At 45.4% G+C, this 18,778-nt stretch overlaps 8 non-coding genes across 8 annotated transcripts; all 8 read left to right on the forward strand.

Moving 5' to 3' along the window:
- The first annotated feature begins 15,629 nt into the window (after nucleotides 1-15,629).
- On the forward strand, nucleotides 15,630-15,703 carry trnat-agu (transfer RNA threonine (anticodon AGU)). Its single transcript has one exon. It is a non-coding gene; the product is annotated as a tRNA-Thr (tRNA).
- A 101-nt stretch (nucleotides 15,704-15,804) lies between these two features.
- On the forward strand, nucleotides 15,805-15,878 carry trnat-cgu (transfer RNA threonine (anticodon CGU)). Its single transcript has one exon. It is a non-coding gene; the product is annotated as a tRNA-Thr (tRNA).
- Nucleotides 15,879-16,561: 683 nt separating this feature from the next.
- On the forward strand, nucleotides 16,562-16,651 carry trnar-ucu (transfer RNA arginine (anticodon UCU)). Its single transcript is given in 2 exon segments — nucleotides 16,562-16,598; nucleotides 16,616-16,651. It is a non-coding gene; the product is annotated as a tRNA-Arg (tRNA).
- A 101-nt stretch (nucleotides 16,652-16,752) lies between these two features.
- trnat-agu (transfer RNA threonine (anticodon AGU)) lies at nucleotides 16,753-16,826 on the forward strand. Its single transcript has one exon. It is a non-coding gene; the product is annotated as a tRNA-Thr (tRNA).
- A 249-nt stretch (nucleotides 16,827-17,075) lies between these two features.
- Nucleotides 17,076-17,149, forward strand: trnat-ugu (transfer RNA threonine (anticodon UGU)). The gene has a single exon. It is a non-coding gene; the product is annotated as a tRNA-Thr (tRNA).
- Nucleotides 17,150-18,144: 995 nt separating this feature from the next.
- Nucleotides 18,145-18,218, forward strand: trnat-agu (transfer RNA threonine (anticodon AGU)). The gene has a single exon. It is a non-coding gene; the product is annotated as a tRNA-Thr (tRNA).
- A 249-nt stretch (nucleotides 18,219-18,467) lies between these two features.
- On the forward strand, nucleotides 18,468-18,541 carry trnat-ugu (transfer RNA threonine (anticodon UGU)). The gene has a single exon. It is a non-coding gene; the product is annotated as a tRNA-Thr (tRNA).
- A 107-nt stretch (nucleotides 18,542-18,648) lies between these two features.
- Nucleotides 18,649-18,722, forward strand: trnat-cgu (transfer RNA threonine (anticodon CGU)). The gene has a single exon. It is a non-coding gene; the product is annotated as a tRNA-Thr (tRNA).
- Nucleotides 18,723-18,778: the final 56 nt, after the last annotated feature.

Genomic DNA, 18,778 nt, shown 5'->3' on the forward strand with positions numbered 1-18,778 from the left:
TTGTTGTCAATATATGCCCTTTAAGTTTGTTTAAGAATTTTAATTTCAGATAATTGATGATTGTGGTATTACAGTATAAATTGCCAACTATGAAAATATTATGACCCTTTATTTTGCACTGAATAAAGTGGAAATGATAGTGCTGTTGATGTATGTAGCTATGTTAATGTATTGATGTACTTGATTAAAGAGGACATTTCCAGCCTGATCTCACGAGACATCTTACATATTTTACGAGTTGGCTAATTTGTATCAATTCATACGAAGATAATCTGCGAAATCGTATGATTCTCATGAAAAAACAACAACGAAACTGAACCCCAAACCCCACACCTAACCACAACGTCACAGGGGTCAAGGCAAATCATTCCAAAACTTATGAATGTGGTCATATGAATTAATAAGCAGAGGTGTAAAAAGTACTCCAAAATGTTACTCAAGTAAAAGTACAAGTACTGAGTGTAAATTTTACTCAATTAAAAGTAAAAGTATCTGGCCAGAATTATACTTGAGTAAAAGTAAAAAGTACCACATTAAAATTGTACTTGAGTATTAAAAAAGTAAAAGTAACCGGAAGAAGGAAAACGAGAGATTCATGTTTAAGCTTTTAATCTCTAAAAACATGAAGTGAATGAAACACATACAAGGTTTTATCCTTTACAACTGTTTGTATTTAATTGTATTTCATTATCAAACTATAAGACTGTTACCTAATTTCCAACATGATCTCACAAAGTTCCGTGGCATAGTCACAGAATTTTTTGCTCATTTATCCGTGTCATTGTCACAGAGTTCCGCATTTTTCCATGTCTGTACCACGGACTTTCTTTTCAGTGTCAGTTTCATGTATTGATTACTCAATTGTTTTTCCTATTTTTAAACCATTTTCGTGTGGGTTTGGGTTTAGATTTGGGGTTTGGGTTAGGATGTCACTTTATCTATTGGTTTATACTAGTTTATCCAGACTTTTAAACAATTGTTGCCTGACGTTAGGCAACAAACAACTGTAAACATCTGTCATCACAATGGAAAGCCCGCCTCTCCCCTCATTCGATTCAACAGTGGAAGAACATGGATGACGTCTGAGCTTTTCCATTCTTAGTGGTCCTTCAAAATCGTGTGCTGTGTCAAAAAATGCACATAAACAGTGCGCATAACGCTCACTGCCCATAGAAAATAATTTAAAAAAGGCGCCTGCAACTGCAATAAACACGTTGTCACGGCTAGTCTGTGACATGTTTTGTGTTCTGCACTCATCCGTTTCACCTGGACACTCGTGGACTAATTACGCCAACACACCACACCTGTTGTATGTTTGATTGTGTTTGTATTTATATGCCTTTGTTCCGTCAGCCTGTGCCGGATGATTGTCATTACTACCTTGTCTGTTCCTGTGTTACATTTTGATGTTCCTGTGTTTTGCTTACCTGTACTCCTCGTGTTTTGTTCCCGTTTTATTATTAAATGTTATTTATTTGTCCGAACTCTGCGTTTGTGTCCTCCCTCCACTCCCGCGTCGTGACAGAATCATCCGGCCAGCATTGGACGCAGCGAGTTCGCGGAGGGCGGCTCCCCCAAGAATTTCGTCGAGGGGGAGTAGTGACATCAGGGTTCGTATTCCATCATCCCCGACGTCTCTTGGGGACCACCGTGAGCGATCGCTCGCTCCTGCGGGCCTGCGGGAGGAGGATCGGCCCAGGCGGTCCCCCAACGGTTGAGTCGTCGTCGACGGTCCCTCGGAGGACCACCGTCCCGCTCGTAGGGGGATCTGGAACGGACCACGCCCGATCATTTCCTCGGGGTGGCTACCGAGTGAGGGTCTCCATTTCTGCGAGGGGACGGGAGATGACTTCCGGGGGGCACCTCATCATCGACGATTCCCAGAAGGGGGGTAATTCGTCTGCCTCGGTTCTCGGAGCGATCCCTCCGGTTCTCCTGGCGCAGTCCGGCCCACCGGCCCACCGGTTTCGTCCCGGCGGCTGCCGGCTTCGCCAGGGTCCCCAAGCCCTCCACCCCTCCCTTGGACTCTCGCTACCAGACTTTGTTTTTTTTTTTTATGTGAGTGTCTGGTAGCCACTCGTGGACTAATTACGCCAACACACCACACCTGTTGTATGTTTGATTGTGTTTGTATTTATATGCCTTTGTTCCGTCAGCCTGTGCCGGATGATTGTCATTACTACCTTGTCTGTTCCTGTGTCACATTTTGATGTTACTGTGTTTTGCTTACCTGTACTCCTCGTGTTTTGTTCCCGTTTTATTATTAAATGTTATTTATTTGTCCGAACTCTGCGTTTGTGTCCTCCCTCCACTCCCGCGTCGTGACACACGTTTGGTGTGATCAGCCCCTTAGGCTGCATCTGAAACCACCTACTCCCATACTATATAGTAGAAGAGCAGTAGGCGAGGCGAGTAGACCTCCTTCACCTGTAGCAGCATGGTAAGTAATTCAATGTTTTCTTTTAAAACAAGATAAAGATTAGGCTTCTAGACCAAAAAATGCCAGAGTTAAATTCATTTGAAGATGTACTTCAATTTTTCACCCCACCCACTCTAAAGGATAGGACGACGCTTAAGAGGTTTTAAACAAATGCAAATATTGCTTTGGTTGAATGGTTTACCAAAACTAAGTTAGTGAGTTGTTCATTTTCACATTTTGTAGGTTTATAGAAGCATTGGGGACCCAATTATAGCACTTAAACATGGAAAATGGAAAATTCTGATTTTCAAAATATGTCCCCTTTAAAGTTGATTCAAAAAATCTTTTTCCAGACTTACACTGGTTGCCTTTGAAATAAATGTTCATAGATTGCCCTCTTTAAAACCGGCAAAACAAGGGTTCAGAACAGTTGAATTTTCTCTTGAAGACGACTGCTTGGCTAAAATGAACAAGACCTTTGAAGCACAATGGCGAATCACCCTTCCCTCATAAGACTTACACTTACTCGCTGAATAGTTTCTACACTAATAATTGGGTACGGGTGAGAAAAAACGATCAGACACCTTAGAGGAGTCAAAGATTGTATAAAAAAATATGTTTATGCAGCCCAGAGTTAATAATGAGATCGGCCTGTGTAAGATCATTAGAGTGCAGTAAAGTGCACGGTCTTAGTTAGTCAAAACCAGTTTGTTTGTCACAAGTATAGAGTTATTGAGTTCAAGTCAAGTGTATTTTTAGTCCAGGAGTCTGACTTTATATGTTCATGGCTTATTAATTTGAGTAATAAAATTAGATTTAATATGCAATGGAAATGGCCAAGCAAATGCACACTATATATACCAACGTGTTTTAAAATTATGTGAGCATTATGGCTAAAGTACGTATGGCATAAACTATAAGCAAAAATTATTATTATACTGCTTTACTACTGTATACTGCCTCCTGTGTTTTATATGAATCTGAAAGTTTTAGTTGTTACAGTAGCGTGCTACAGTACATTATGTCATGTGACTTTGTAATCTAGCAAGTTATCATAACCAAATAAAACGTTATTTATTTAGCATTTTGGGGTAAAAGTTTGGGGGTAAAAGCATCTTACATTTTGTGAGAACAGAAACTGTAAAACATTCTTTCACACTAAAAAAAGAAAATAAAAAAAATGCCTCTGGAAATGGATCATTGCATTTTGGGATACAGAAGTAGCATGAGTCGACTCTGATCATGAAGGAAATCTTTATGCAAAAGCTCTGCTGTGTGCTTTAAATAACACACCACAGATTGCTGCTCACACCTTTGTTAATTAAACATTAATATCATGAGTTCCATTAAAGCTGTGATTTCATTCAAATGGTTCATAATCTAAAATCATAAGAGGAGTTTATAAAGATCATGCGCCCGCCTCAATTAATTGAAATTCTCTGTGCCTTTGACAAGATGTGAAAGACAGTCCGGGTAGAAAATGAGCTGAATACGTTATAAATTAAATTCATATTCAATGTTATGCTGTCTACCATACTGGCATATGTCTTTGTGAAAAACTGAAGGGTTTTTGGTGTGTGGACAGTTTTTAAGCTGCTAACAGGATTCAATGTATCATGAAAGTGATGTGCCACAGCAGTCAATTAAAAAATAAATAATTTAATTTGCCTTTTGAAGAGAAAACGACAGGATTTAAGTGGCTTTTAAAGGTTTAGGGGAAAAGTGGCACATACACAAACCTAGGGCCCTATTTTAACACTCTAAACGCATGGTCTAAAGCAGTGGTTTTCAAACTGGGGGCCGGGGCCCCCAGGGGGGCCGCAAGATGGTGCCAGGGGGCCCCAGTTTTATGACATTTTATGAAATACATTAATTTATCAGGAATTCTGTGTAATTAAACCTAAAAAAATAAGGCTACTAACCAAAAGCACTACTTTTTTGTATAATTTAATGTTTTTTTTAATTAAAATGTTGAGTTTTAGAACAGTTTTTTGTCACAAATTTTCTTTGGGGGGCCGCGAAGAAATTCACCGTACACAAGGGGGGCCGCACGCTGAAAAAGTTTGGGAATCACTGGTCTAAAGAGCACAGTGCACGGTCTAAATGGGCGTGTCTGAATTCAATTTTGCTAATTTAACAACAGGAAAAATGGTTTGTGCGCCTAGTGCACAGTCTAAAAGGGTTGTTTAAGATTGATGTTAAAAATTGCGTTGTTTTTATTTGTATTGAAATGGCTATTTTTTGTATTAAAACATTTAAGTAAAATTAAATGTATAGCTTTTTCAAACACACCTTGTTTTCAGACCAGAACACCCATGGGCACAATTGTATTTGCTATTTATATTTATGATAGGGGCCCTAATGTCTTGACAACCGGTTGTATTACAAAAATATACATTTTGGGACATTATTTTCGTGTCAGGTTATTGAAGCGCAAAAACAAACCAAGCTATATCATGATTGTGCCACTCTTTAGGGAAATAAATCTACTAATGGTTTACTTGTCTCTTCACATTAAGCTGTGATATCTTCATATACATATGAATGTAAACTATATGAATGTATTGTACATAAGAAATGCAAATCTGAAAATAACAAATTGTGAGTGTGGGATGAGAAAGAGAGAGAGGGCGAGCGAGCGAGCGAGAGAGATTGTGTGAACGAAGCTACCTCTGTGCGTCTCTAAACAGCACTGTTATTGCTTCGGAAATCGTCTGTCATGTTGTTTTTGCTAGCCCATTATTACAGTTAACTATGTGAAGTGATATGGAACTGTAATGCGATAAAGAGAGTTGCCTGGAACTACGTTCGCCTTGCATTTTCCAGAAAATAATTGCACACCTCAGGACGTTCATCAGTCAATTAGATTCAAGCATTCAACGGACCCATAGTACAACTATATATAAATAAAATCCGTAGGCCTAACATTACTAAAAGGAATAAACATTTAATTTTGTTTTCATGGGGACTTTAAGAATGTTTTTTTATTTTAATATCTAGTGATGCTATGAACTTTAACTGAAGTATGTGTTAAACAGTATATAATATATATATAAGCTAAGACGCGTGGAAAGAAAACGCAAAAATGCATTAGAAATAAAAAGTGTTGCCAGTCTTCTTGCACTCTGAGTCATGTACTTCATTACATTTATGATCATTTTGTTTTTTCCTGAGTTTGCATTTTTGAATTACTGCTTTTCCTTTGGATTGCTTACCTGTTTTTCACCTCTGTCTTGATTTTGACTTATTACTTTTGTTTAATTGCTTTTAAAACTTTACATATGTCAGTTTAAAAGTTTTATCAGTCTAAGAATGTGCACCACAAGCTCTGTGCCTCCTACAGTATTTGTACAAGGGCTTTATACGCGGTATGCATCATTTTTGTTATCTGCTAAATGGAAACCACAAAAAGTAAATGATCTGCAAAATCAAGTCCATAAGTCGTTGACTTTAAATCTCCACTCTTTCATTTGACTGTCATTTTAGCATCTTTGTAAAGGCATCATTTGTTTTGGGAGCACAAGAAACATGTTGCCTATACATAGTGAACAAGAATGAACAAGTTCAATTTAAGGGCTGGCTCTTAAACCTCTCAAGATCTTAACTAGGGCTGTGCAAAAAATCGGCTGTGATTCTAATGCGTGTTTCATCAGTAATACTGGTTCATTGATTAGTAGTAAATCGCCATCACTTGCTTTCAAATGGAGCAGCATTTACTAAACAGAACCCTATTTCACAGAGAAGCTAGGCAAAATCACATTCATAATCGAAGAAAATTGATCCCGATAATCTATGCGATTTTGCCAAGCTTCTCTGTGAACTACGGCTAGGTGTAGTAAATGTCGCGCCATCTGAAATCATATGATGGCGATTTACTACTAATCAAGGAATCGGCTTTACTGGTGAAACACACATGAGAATTCACAGCCCTAATCTTAACCACAGATGGTGACCATCATCCAAGCCAGAAAAATAATGGCAAACCTACCACAAGTTTAGCTTAGCACAACTAAGTTTTCGGCATCCATTGTGCATTTATAACTCTGTCACTACATCAGATTGGCAGCCATTTTGTTTGACTATTTATAATTCTAGGAGCCAAATGAAGTAGAAATGTAAATAAACAATACCAGTTTACTGGTTACTGTGAGACAATATGCAGGATAAAAATAAATAAATAAACACAAAAGACTGTGGCAATGCAGCGATGCAGGTAATTGCTGTAAAACTCATTAGCTAACTACTCAAGGACAGCCTGGGATGGAGAAACAAGAGGGGGGAGGTGCCGTGTCACCGAAAGTAATTGGATGGAAATATTCAGGAAAGTGTTGTGTAAACAACAGAAGTGGGGATGCTGGGAGTAAGACCCGGCAAGGTTGAAGATTAAACAAATTAATAAGTGTGATGCTGTGCCATAAACAACCTCTAAGATTGTCTTACTAATGTGAGAGTCGACTCTCGTAAAGAGCTCACGTGGGCCTCATCTTTAAACCAAGCGCTTCAAATGTTGGCCAGTTTTTCCAGTGCTGTCCTCTGAGGTTTTTTTTTTTGTGAAACCTTTTAAAAGCAGGTATCAGATCACACAATGGTCTTTGCTCATATAACAGAGGTCCTGACTTCAGAAAAGACAGACTTTAATGGTTTGAAAAGTGCCTCTGGGTTTTCCGCAGAACACTCTTTGAGTCTTTTTTCAAGTATCTCAAAACGTTAACCTTTCAAAAATCATTTCTCTATGACCTGCGTGGTTACAGTATATACATCTCGACCCCAATTGACCCCCAAAAATGCTTATCGGCTGGGGCGAAATACTGTCTCGCTCTCCAGATCGTTGTTTTTCCCATTGTCTACGAGAAACCCTATTGCATGGCCACATGTCACATTTAGTTGAGCTGATTCGAACAGGGCTGTTGTTTTATACCACCACACCATCATGCTTTTAAACCATAACACTTTTATGTCAACATCTATTTCATAGCCCTTTATCCAGAAAACTGATTCAGGCTTTCATACTGCTGAATCATGGTCAGGACCAGGAGCAAACAGATGAAAACATGAACCTCTGCCGTACTGTGGAAGTCAAAGTACAAATGAACAATCAATTAATAAATATTAGTAACAATCATTTTTTTAATGTAATGTGTTATATTGTATTGCATTTTGGTATGCAATTTACAACGATTCATATATATGTGCCCTGCCTGTGTTAAAGTCTCATTGTGAGATTTGGAGCATCAAAGTTTGATTTCACTTATTGATTTCAATCTTTGATAAGATCTTACTCAGTCAATATTAAAGATATCAAGGTTATATTTCACAGAATGTTCTTTACATAATGTAGTATTGTTTTAGTGGAAAAAAGTGATTTCAACTTGGTTTTCACATGCAGGGTAACATACATATGCATAGGATTTCTCTTTTACTCAGATATTATATTAGATCTAACCAGGCAACAGCTTGACTAATTTGTATCTGATATAAATTTTAATTCCTGATAAATGCATAAATGCACATTGAATCAGTTACTGACATTTTTGTTATAAACGCCATCCATCTGAGCAAATTATTTTGTTATGGCTCTTTTCAAGCAGAGGAGACATCCTGCTCTGTGTTGTGGCATCTGTGACTTTTTGTCTTGGCAAGCCATTGCAGGACAGGTGGAGCAAAAGATAAAGAGTCAGATGTTACAACACATGAGCTTCCAGGACACCAGAAGGTCACAATCCTTATACTCATCTTTGAGTGTCACATGTGTCCCTCACACCTTTTATGTTATATTGTTCACCCAACAAATTATCAACATTGTCATTATTTACCATAACAGCTTTTCGAAACTACATTTGTTCATGTGAAGGCTGCTTTTTGGATCAATACATTTCTATATAATCATTAAACATGTAACTACACTAATATTGTTCCCTTTCAGTCGGTCACTACGACGTCACGTCGTGACCGACGAATTGGGAACTCGCTTAGAGAGACCAATCTGCTTCGAATACTACTAAAACGCCAATGAACTTGGCATTGAGATATTTGCATAATGCTGGCGCCGCCCCGCCAGGTGCGTATATAAGCAGCAGGTGCAAATAAGGAAATTAGCTTTTTATCGCTTCGAAAGCCGGCAGTATCTGCTACTGAGAAGCTACTCTACTCTGGTGGGATTCGATTGCTGAAGTTGGTTGGACTAGCAGTACCACAGCGGACGCTTCGCTTAATTCCACGACTCTACATCTTTATTTTGTTTTGAGTTTAGTGTGTGCGTTGCCTTCCTGTGCGCTCATCAACTAAGCATCTGAGTGAATTTCCCTAAAAGAGTGATACGAGAGAGCTTTGTGCCTTGTTAAAGGCAGCCACTCTCTCGTATATCCGGACATCAGCGTCCTTTTCAGGATGGCTTTTCGTCCGTGCGATCTTGGGTGCGGCAAATACATGGGTCCGAAGTACGGTCACGAGCGTTGTCTTTCGTGTTTGGGCATCGAGCACGCAGAGGCAGCGTTCGCTGGGGGTAAGTGTTCTCACTGCGAGAACATGTCCCTTGTGGATTTGCGCAGACGGTTGTCTTTCCTCCGGGAAAAACGCAACCCTCGTCATGCGAGTGCTGAACGCCGCCACGGTGCGGCTGTGAAGCTCTCAAAAGACGTCCTGCGCATCACTGTGCTGAGCCGAGCGGGGGATTCGTCCTCAGGCTCTCAGCCTCCTCATCCACAGCCGGTTGATGTGCCGATGGAGACTTCAGCGTCGTGTTCTACGATGTCTCTAGAATCCATCGTGCCGCCCTCCGGGTCCACCGACGCCGCAGCATCCGAGGGTGGGCCTCCTCCCCCTGACGTGGACCCCGACGCCCTTCCTCCCTCTGGTCGGGTTGGGACGCCGGAGTTCGATCCAGAGATGGTGGCCGTGCTCGCTCGAGCGGCGGAGACCGTAGGGTTAGAGTGGGTTCCCCCCCTCAGCCCGAACCGTCCCGCCTGGATGATTGGTTCTTTGGAGCTGCCCGGGTTTCACAACCCTCTCCACCGGTGCCTTTCTTCCCCGAGGTGCACGAGGAGCTGACTAGAACCTGGAAGTCGCCGTTTTCCATGAGATTACGGCCGTTTCAGCCCTCCCCCCTCACCTCCCTCACCAGCGGAGCCGCTAAGGGTTATACGGGGATCCCTCCCGTGGAGCGTGCTGTCGCGATGCAGCTGTGTCCGGCACACGCTCCCTCTTGGAAGGACCGCCCAACCCTCCCCTCTCGTGCCTGCAGACAGTCCTCCGGTTTAACGGGCGCTGCCCACCAGGCATGTGGAGAGGCGGCCTCAGCCCTGCACGCAATGGCGTTGCTGCAGGTTCACCAAGCCAAAGCCTTGAGGGATCTGCACGAGGGAGGACACGACTCGCCTGTCCTTTCGGAGCTCCGGGCTGCCACTGACCTGGCTCTTCGCGCTACGAAGGTGACAGCGCAGGCGATTGGTCGTGCCATGTCCACGATGGTGGTCCAGGAACGCCACTTATGGCTATGTCTGGCTGACATGTCGGAAGCGGACAAGAACAAGTTCTTGGACGCTCCAGTGTCACAGGCTGGCCTCTTCGGTGAGTCGGTGGAGTCTTTTGCCCAGCAGTTCTCCGCCGCCCAGAAGCAGACAGAGGCGATCGCACAGATCATGCCCCGGCGCAAGCGACCTGCATCTCGCCCTCCAGCGCCGGCGGGCCCGTCTGCTCCTCGCCGAGGGCGCCCTGCGGCGGCTGCCTCCACCCCCCCCACTAGAACATCTTCCAGGCCACGGAGGGGGAACAGCCGTCGACAGCCCGCCCCGCCCGCCCCACCCGCTTCCCGTGGTAAACGGAAGACGAAGCGGCCCTGAGACGGGCGACCTGGATTTGGATGGGATCACTCTACGGGAGACGGTGATGGCATCGCTCCCTCCACCGGTAGAGGGCCGGGTGGAGAATCTTTGGTTTCCTTTTGTTTCTGTTCCGCCGGCTTCTCAGCCGGCACCCACAAAACCACAAAAAGAGTGCATTCCTATTCCTTCTCCAGGTCTTCAGAGGATCGAGAGAGATGTGAGCGGGCATTCACATGCTCTTCCTCCCTCTCCTCTATCGCCAGCGGGTGTTCTGAGGAGTTCCAGCTCTCCGCTGAGGAGACGGGACCACCAGCACCCTCCTCGGAGTCTGTGCTCTCCGCTGAGGAGACCAGACGACCGTCACCCTCAGCGGGCTCAGGTCAGTGTCACACACACACATACTGTAGATACTTATGCTGTCTCAGCAGACGTACCGGCAGTACCACCTGTCCCGCTCAGCCGCCCCACCGCGGGTACCCCGACAGTGCCGTTAATTCCCCTCGTACGGTCCCTGGGGGCGTGGCTTCAGCTTCCCAGCCCGTCTCGTTGGGTTTTACGCACTGTTCGCCTCGGTTACGAAATTCAATTCATCCGGCACACACCCAAATTCTCGGGCATTCGTTTCACCACGGTGAAAGCGTCCGATGCACACGTACTGCGTGCAGAGGTCGAAGTCCTGTTGGCGAAGGACGCGATCGAGCCGGTCCCTCCAACCGAGATGAGATCGGGCTTCTACAGCCCGTATTTTATAGTACCCAAAAAAGGCGGCGGGTTGCGACCGATCTTGGATTTGCGCGTTCTGAACAAATCTCTACAGAAGAGGTCCTTCAGGATGATAACACCGAAGCAAATATTCAATTCAATTCGCCCCCAAGATTGGTTTGCGGCAATAGACCTGAAAGACGCGTACTTTCATGTGTCCATAATCCCTCGTCACAGACCGTTTCTCCGGTTTGCGTTCGAGGGACGGGCATACCAGTACAAAGTTTTACCGTTCGGGCTATCCCTCTCTCCCCGTGTGTTCACGAAAGTAGTGGAGGCGGCGTTAAAACCCCTCAGAGAGAGCGGCGTTCGCATATTGGCTTACCTCGACGATTGGCTTATAATAGCGCATTCTCGACGGACGCTGTGCGAGCACAGAGATTTAACGCTTCGGCATCTCGCCCGTTTGGGTCTTCGGGTCAACTGGGAAAAGAGCAAACTCTGCCCCACGCAGAGGATCTCTTTTCTCGGGATGGAACTGGACTCGATCGATTTATCGGCGCGTTTGACAGAAGAGCGCGTCCAGTCAATTCTGACTTGCCTCGGTTCATTCCGAGGGAAGAATGCGGTCCCGCTGAAACAATTTCAGAAGCTCCTGGGGCATATGGCTGCAGCAGCGGCCGTGACACCGCTCAGACTGCTCCATATGAGACCGCTTCAGCGTTGGCTTCACGATCGAGTCCCGAGGAGAGCGTGGCGCGCCGGCATCCATCGTGTAACCATTACACCTGCGTGTCGCCTAACATTCCCCCCGTGGTCGGACCCCGCGTTTCTCAGGTCCGGTGTGTCCATGAGACAGATCGCTCAGCATGCTGTTGTACACACAGATGCGTCCGACACGGGCTGGGGTGCCACGTACGACGAGCTTACGGCTTCAGGGGTGTGGACAGCACCCCAGTTGCACTGGCATATCAATTGCCGAGAGTTGTGGGCAGTATATCTGGGACTCGTACGCTTCGCTACGGAGCTGCGAGGGAAGGATGTACTAGTACGCACCGACAACACTGCGACCGTTGCGTATATCAACCGTCAAGGCGGTTTGCGCTCCCGTCACCTGTCGCATCTCGCTCGTCATCTCCTCCTTTGGAGTCAGAAGCATCTGAGGTCCCTTCGTGCCATTCACATTCCGGGCTCGCTCAATACAGCAGCGGACGCGCTTTCTCGAGCTGCGCGCCCCGGCGAATGGCGACTCCACCCCCAGACGGTCCAGCTAATTTGGAAGAAGTTCGGTCGTGCGCAGATAGATCTGTTTGCGTCGCCGGACGATACCCACTGTCGCCTGTTTTATTCACTAACCGAGGGCAGCCTCGGCGTGGACGCATTGGCACACAGCTGGCCTCGGGGGATGCGCAAATACGCATTCCCCCAGTGAGCTTAATCGCACAGACACTGTGCAAGGTCAGGCAGGACGAGGAGAACCTTTTACTGATCGCCCCATATTGGACGAGCAAGAATTGGTTTCCAGAGTTAATGCTCCTCGCGACAGCCCCTCCCTGGCGGATTCCCCTGAGGAAGGACCTTCTTTCTCAAGGAGGGGGCACATTATGGCACCCGCGCCCCGACCTGTGGGATCTCCATGTGTGGTCGTTGAGCGCGCGCAAGGTTTAAGTGATTTACCACAAGCGGTATCTAACACAATCAACGCGGCACGAGCTCCGTCTACGAGACGGGCTTACGCGTTTAAATGGAACCTTTTCGTCACCTGGTGCTCTTCGCAACGCGAGGACCCCAGAGAATGCCCTATTAACACCGTGCTTTTATATCTTCAACATAGGTTAGACGGTAGGCTGTCACCCTCCACCATTAAAGTTGATATCGCTGCTATTTCTGCTCATCACTCACTTATTAACGGCAGAACAGTTGGCCAGCATGATTTGGTTGTTAGATTTCTAAGAGGCGCTCGTAGGCTAAACCCCTCGCGCCCTCCTTCTATTCCTCCTTGGGACCTGTCCATGGTGCTGAAAGCCCTTCAGGCCCCCCCGTTCGAGCCTTTGCAGTCTGTGAGTCTGAAGCTTTTATCAATGAAAGCTCTGACCCTGCTAGCATTGGCCTCAATGAAGAGAGTAGGGGATTTACATGCATTCTCTGTTGACGACTCGTGCCTTCAGTTTGGTCCTGATGCCTCAAGCATAACATTGAGGCCCAGACCAGGCTACGTGCCCAAAGTTCCCACGACTCCTTTCAGAGACCAAGTGGTGAGCTTGCAAGCGCTGCCTCCGGAGGACGCAGACCCAACCGTGGCTTTGTTGTGCCCCGTACGCGCACTGCGACTCTACGTGGATCGCACGCAAAGCCTCAGGACCTCAGACCAGCTCTTTGTTTGTTATGGTGGCCAGCAGAAAGGGAAAGCTGTCACTAAGCAGAGGATGTCTCATTGGATAGTTGATACTATCGCCCTGGCTTATAATCTTCAGGGTATTCCTTGCCCCTTTAATTTGAGAGCGCACTCCACACGGAGCGTTGCCTCATCTTGGGCTCTAGCTCGTGGTTCCTCGCTAACAGACATCTGTAGAGCTGCTGGTTGGGCGACACCTAATACGTTCATTAGATTTTACAGTGTTCGTATTGAGCCTGTATCCTCTCGTGTTCTTTCCTCACCAGGGGGAGCACGGAGAACAGTCTCACAGGTCGGCTTGCAGCCTCCATCTGATGCTTCATAACTGTGTCAGTATGGAAGGCCTTCAGAACAAAAATGCGTAATGGTTTGAATTGTTCTTCCTCCGCTGCCTTGGCAGCCTTTGTTGCGGAGCATTGGCTGTCAGCCTTCACTAGCTGCATCCTCGCGAACCTACGTGTTGGCTCGGGCTCCACATTGTGTCCCACCGGGTTCCTTTGTGAGTATTTTCCGTGGGGTTAATCCTACTAGCCCACGTTTCCCTTAGCAGAGCACTGCTTTGCTTACACAGCCACGGCTGTCATTTTACCTCAACTACGGTTGACTTTCGCCCACCATTAACCCTTAAGACGGGTGGTGGCTTCCGCAGCGTTCCTATCCCGCTCAGGTAGGGCGCTTCCCAGTCGCTGGCACTTCTGTGGGGTTAAAGGAACATCTAGTGCCCGGCCTTCTGCCTTAAAACCTAATTCTCCTTATCCTTAAGTGGAACCGGAGGGCTTTACGCAGACACTGGAAGAGGTCAGCCCCTAGTGGCGTTTTGGTAGGGATTCCCAATTCGTCGGTCACGACGTGACGTCGTAGTGACCGACTGAAAGGGAACGTCTCGGTTACGGATGTAACCCTCGTTCCCTGAAGGAGGGAACGGAGACGTCACGTCCCGTCGCCACAGGTGCTGCCACCTGCTGTTACGGCCGGTCACACTTTCCGGCTTTCTCAGCGAAAAAGAAGCTAATTTCCTTATTTGCACCTGCTGCTTATATACGCACCTGGCGGGGCGGCGCCAGCATTATGCAAATATCTCAATGCCAAGTTCATTGGCGTTTTAGTAGTATTCGAAGCAGATTGGTCTCTCTAAGCGAGTTCCCAATTCGTCGGTCACGACGTGACGTCTCCGTTCCCTCCTTCAGGGAACGAGGGTTACATCCGTAACCGAGACGTTTTATGGAGATCTAACCAACCTACTTTTCTAAATCTTCCCATAAAAACAAATTAATATGCAACGTTAGTAACTTCTAAGCCCTAGTGTGACCTTTACATTTCAATTTCAGTAAGAAAGGAAGTAAAGTGCAGTGCGGTGCTTCACCTTCACTGCCCGAACTAAAAATGATAAATGGAGTCCATTTTCTTTCTACAACATCATGTGAAAGTGCAGAATTAGGCATAATAGTTCTGTGTTTCTCTCTATCTGTTTATTTTACTGTTAAATAAAGCTAACATTTCAGCTGACATCAAGAGTTCCTCACGTCTTGATAATAACCTAAAAACACATCCTGCTTTTGTTAACCACAACACAAATAAATTCAGCCACCTGGAGAGTAGCATTCATCGCGCATTTGATTTAGATTGTAATAGGCTTGTCATAGACAAAGGTAAACAAGCTATATATTCTCAAAAGGAACACGTATTACAACTAGGGAAGTTGTTGTGCACTTGGTATGCAATACAGACTATAGATACAGGAATTTGCATGTCTGTCCAGATGTTGGAGGGAAGTTTATTTGATTTATAGACAACGGAGCCGTCAGCATGAGTCCTTCTCGTCAGAGGTGTTTATTTACCACTGCGAGAAGACATCTGAATAGTGATCAGACTGTAGCTCATGTGAATGATGGTACAGATGGAAGAGTAGTGCTTGTGTAATATGTATCATTAAGCTGTATACTATTTTAAATAATTGAACATTAGATTGTTATAATTTTTTATCTGTTAAGATGGGGGACCAGTTTAAACAATCTAAGCAAATGCTCTAAATCGCAGAGTCTACAAAGGTGTGTCCCAATCCAATTTTCCTACGAAAAATCGTAATGAGAAATGGGTGTGTTTTGGGCGTAATGTGCAATAAACCAATGAGAGTCTCATTTCCCATCCCCTTTAAAAGCCAGTGATTCAAAGGTTGTGGGTTTGAGTCCCACAAGAGTTGTTGCCTTTTAGATTTGATGGCCCATCTTCACGGTTTTCTTCTCACATCTGCTCATACTTTGACTCTCCGTTCCGTTAGCTGCCAATATCGGGTGGTGCCGTGGCTTAGTTGGTTAAAGTGCTTGTCTAGTAAACAGGAGATCCTGGGTTCAAATCCCAGTGGTGCCTTCTGTCAGAGGTTGTGGTCTCTAGCCTCCACTCGACTGTTTTCGGTATCAAATTGTTGTGTAACTTCACACTGTGACTCCCACAAAGCGTGGGTGTGGGTAGGCGCTGTGGCTTAGTTGGTTAAAGCGCCTGTCTCGTAAACAGGAGGTCCTGGGTTTGAATCCCTGTGGTGCCTTTAGTCTGTGGCCAGCTTAGTGCTGTATTTGTGGCTCTTTGTCAGATGATATGCAATCGCCTGATAATTCAAGGTTCTTATGACAGCTCTCATAACAGTCTGATAGGGTGCCCAGTATCAACTGGTCGAAGAGCCTGTCTTGTCAACAGACTGTTCAAATCCACGCCGTGCCTTTCTTTCAACGGCTGTGCTCTCCGATCTAGATTAAAGGAAGGAGGTCCACAGGGAAATCTGACTTTCTTGTGCTTGGCTTTATTCAAATAACGCCATGCGATTTTAGGATGCCCTGGCATAGCTGTTCAATGATCATGTCATGTAAACCAACTGTTCAAATCCCGCGATTCCAACATTTCAGCTGCTGTTCTCTCTGGTCTACATAAAAGGCAGGAGGTCCTGTAGTAGAAAACATGAAAGACTTGTTTGTGTTTTCAAAAGATCCAAAGACTTGTGACGTTAGGTTGCACAGCATTAGCTGGTCAAAGCGCCTGTCCTTTAATCTGGAGATCCTGAATTCGCATCCCAGAACTGCCTCCCATTTGACAATTGTGATCACTGTCATATGTAAAGAGCAGGAGGTACAAATAGTAATTGTAACTCTTGGGCTTAAATATACAGAAGCTAATAAGAACTGAAATCTGTCTTCCTCTAGGATTGTGTGCAAAACATCAAGGAGCTGCGCTGTAGGCTCTGTGGCGCAATGGATAGCGCATTGGACTTCTAGATTATGAAACGAAGTGATTCAAAGGTTGTGGGTTCGAGTCCCACCAGAGTCGTTGCCTTTTAGCTCTGATGGCCCTTCTTCGTGGTTTTCTTCTCACATTGTTGGATCTGCTCATACTTTTACTCTCCGTTCCGTTAACCACTCAGAGAGGGTGGCGCCGTGGCTTAGTTGGTTAAAGTGCCTGTCTAGTAAACAGGAGATCCTGGGTTCGAATCCCAGCGGCGCCTTTAGCTTGTGGTCAGCTATGGTATAATTCTGTGGCTCTTTCTCACTTGAGATGTGCTGCATCCTGATAATTCACGGTTGTTGCGACGGCTGTCTATTTTCAAGTAAAAGACCTAGACAATGGGCAAAACTTTCTAGACAATGGGCAACACTTTCTAGAAAACTTGCAAATGGACCATTGCAGTTCATTGACACTCTTTAGCCTAAAGCCTTCATTGATACCACTTGACTCCGTCAGCTTAATTTGTCAGGGCGCCATGGCTTAGCTGGTCAAAGCGCCTGTCTTGTAAACAGGAGATCCTGAGTTCAAATCCCAGTGGTGCCTTCTGTCAGAGGTTGTGGTCTCTAGCCTCCACTCGACTGTTTTCGGTATCAGATTGTTGTGTAACTAGTTGGTTAAAGCGCCTGTCTCGTAAACAGGAGGTCCTGGGTTCGAATCCCAGCGGTGCCTTTAGTCTGTGGCCAGCTTAGTGCTGTATTTGTGGCTCTTTGTCAGATGATATGCAATCGCCTGATAATTCAAGGTTCTTATGACAGCTCTCATAACAGTCTGATAGGGTGCCCAGTATCAACTGGTCGAAGACCCTGTCTTGTCAACAGACTGTTCAAATCCACGCCGTGCCTTTCTTTCAACGGCTGTGCTCTCCGATCTAGATTAAAGGAAGGAGGTCCACAGGGAAATCTGACTTTCTTGTGCTTGGCTTTATTCAAATAACGCCATGCAATTTTAGGATGCCCTGGCATAGCTGTTCAATGATAATGTCATGTAAACCGACTGTTCAAATCCCGCGATTCCAACATTTCAGCTGCTCTCTGGTCTACATAAAAGGCAGGAGGTCCTGTAGTAGAAAACATGAAAGACTTGTTTGTGTTTTCAAAAGATCCAAAGACTTGTGACGTTAGGTTGCACAGCATTAGCTGGTCAAAGCGCCTGTCCTTTAATCTGGAGATCCTGAATTCGCATCCCAGAACTGCCTCCCATTTGACAATTGTGCTCACTGTCATATGTAAAGAGCAGGAGGTACAAATAGTAATTGTAACTCTTGGGCTTAAATATACAGAAGCTAATAAGAACTGAAATCTGTCTTCCTCTAGAATTGTGTGCAAAACATCAAGGGGCTGCGCTGTAGGCTCTGTGGCGCAATGGATAGCGCATTGGACTTTTAGATTATGAAACGAAGTGATTCAAAGGTTGTGGGTTCGAGTCCCACCAGAGTCGTTGCCTTTTAGCTCTGATGGCCCTTCTTCGTGGTTTTCTTCTCACATTGTTGGATCTGCTCATACTTTTACTCTCCGTTCCGTTAGCCACTCAGAGAGGGTGGCGCCGTGGCTTAGTTGGTTAAAGTGCCTGTCTAGTAAACAGGAGATCCTGGGTTCGAATCCCAGCGGCGCCTTTAGCTTGTGGTCAGCTATGGTATAATTCTGTGGCTCTTTCTCACTTGAGATGTGCTGCATCCTGATAATTCACGGTTGTTGCGACGGCTGTCTATTTTCAAGTAAAAGACCTAGACAATGGGCAAAACTTTCTAGACAATGGGCAACACTTTCTAGAAAACTTGCAAATGGACCATTGCAGTTCATTGACACTCTTTAGCCTAAAGCCTTCATTGATAGCACTTGACTCCGTCGGCTTAATTTGTCAGGGCGCCATGGCTTAGCTGGTCAAAGCGCCTGTCTTGTAAACAGGAGATCCTGGGTTCAAATCCCAGTGGTGCCTTGTGTCAGAGGTTGTGGTCTCTAGCCTCCACTCGACTGTTTTCGGTATCAGATTGTTGTGTAACTTCACACTGTGACTCACCCTCCCACAAAGCGTGGGTGTGGGTAGGCGCCGTGGCTTAGTTGGTTAAAGCGCCTGTCTCGTAAACAGGAGGTCCTGGGTTCGAATCCCAGCGGTGCCTTTAGTCTGTGGCCAGCTTAGTGCTGTATTTGTGGCTCTTTGTCAGATGATATGCAA

Source organism: Paramisgurnus dabryanus, chromosome 18, assembly GCF_030506205.2.
Source record: "Paramisgurnus dabryanus chromosome 18, PD_genome_1.1, whole genome shotgun sequence".
In the NCBI taxonomy this organism is placed as follows: domain Eukaryota; kingdom Metazoa; phylum Chordata; class Actinopteri; order Cypriniformes; family Cobitidae; genus Paramisgurnus; species Paramisgurnus dabryanus.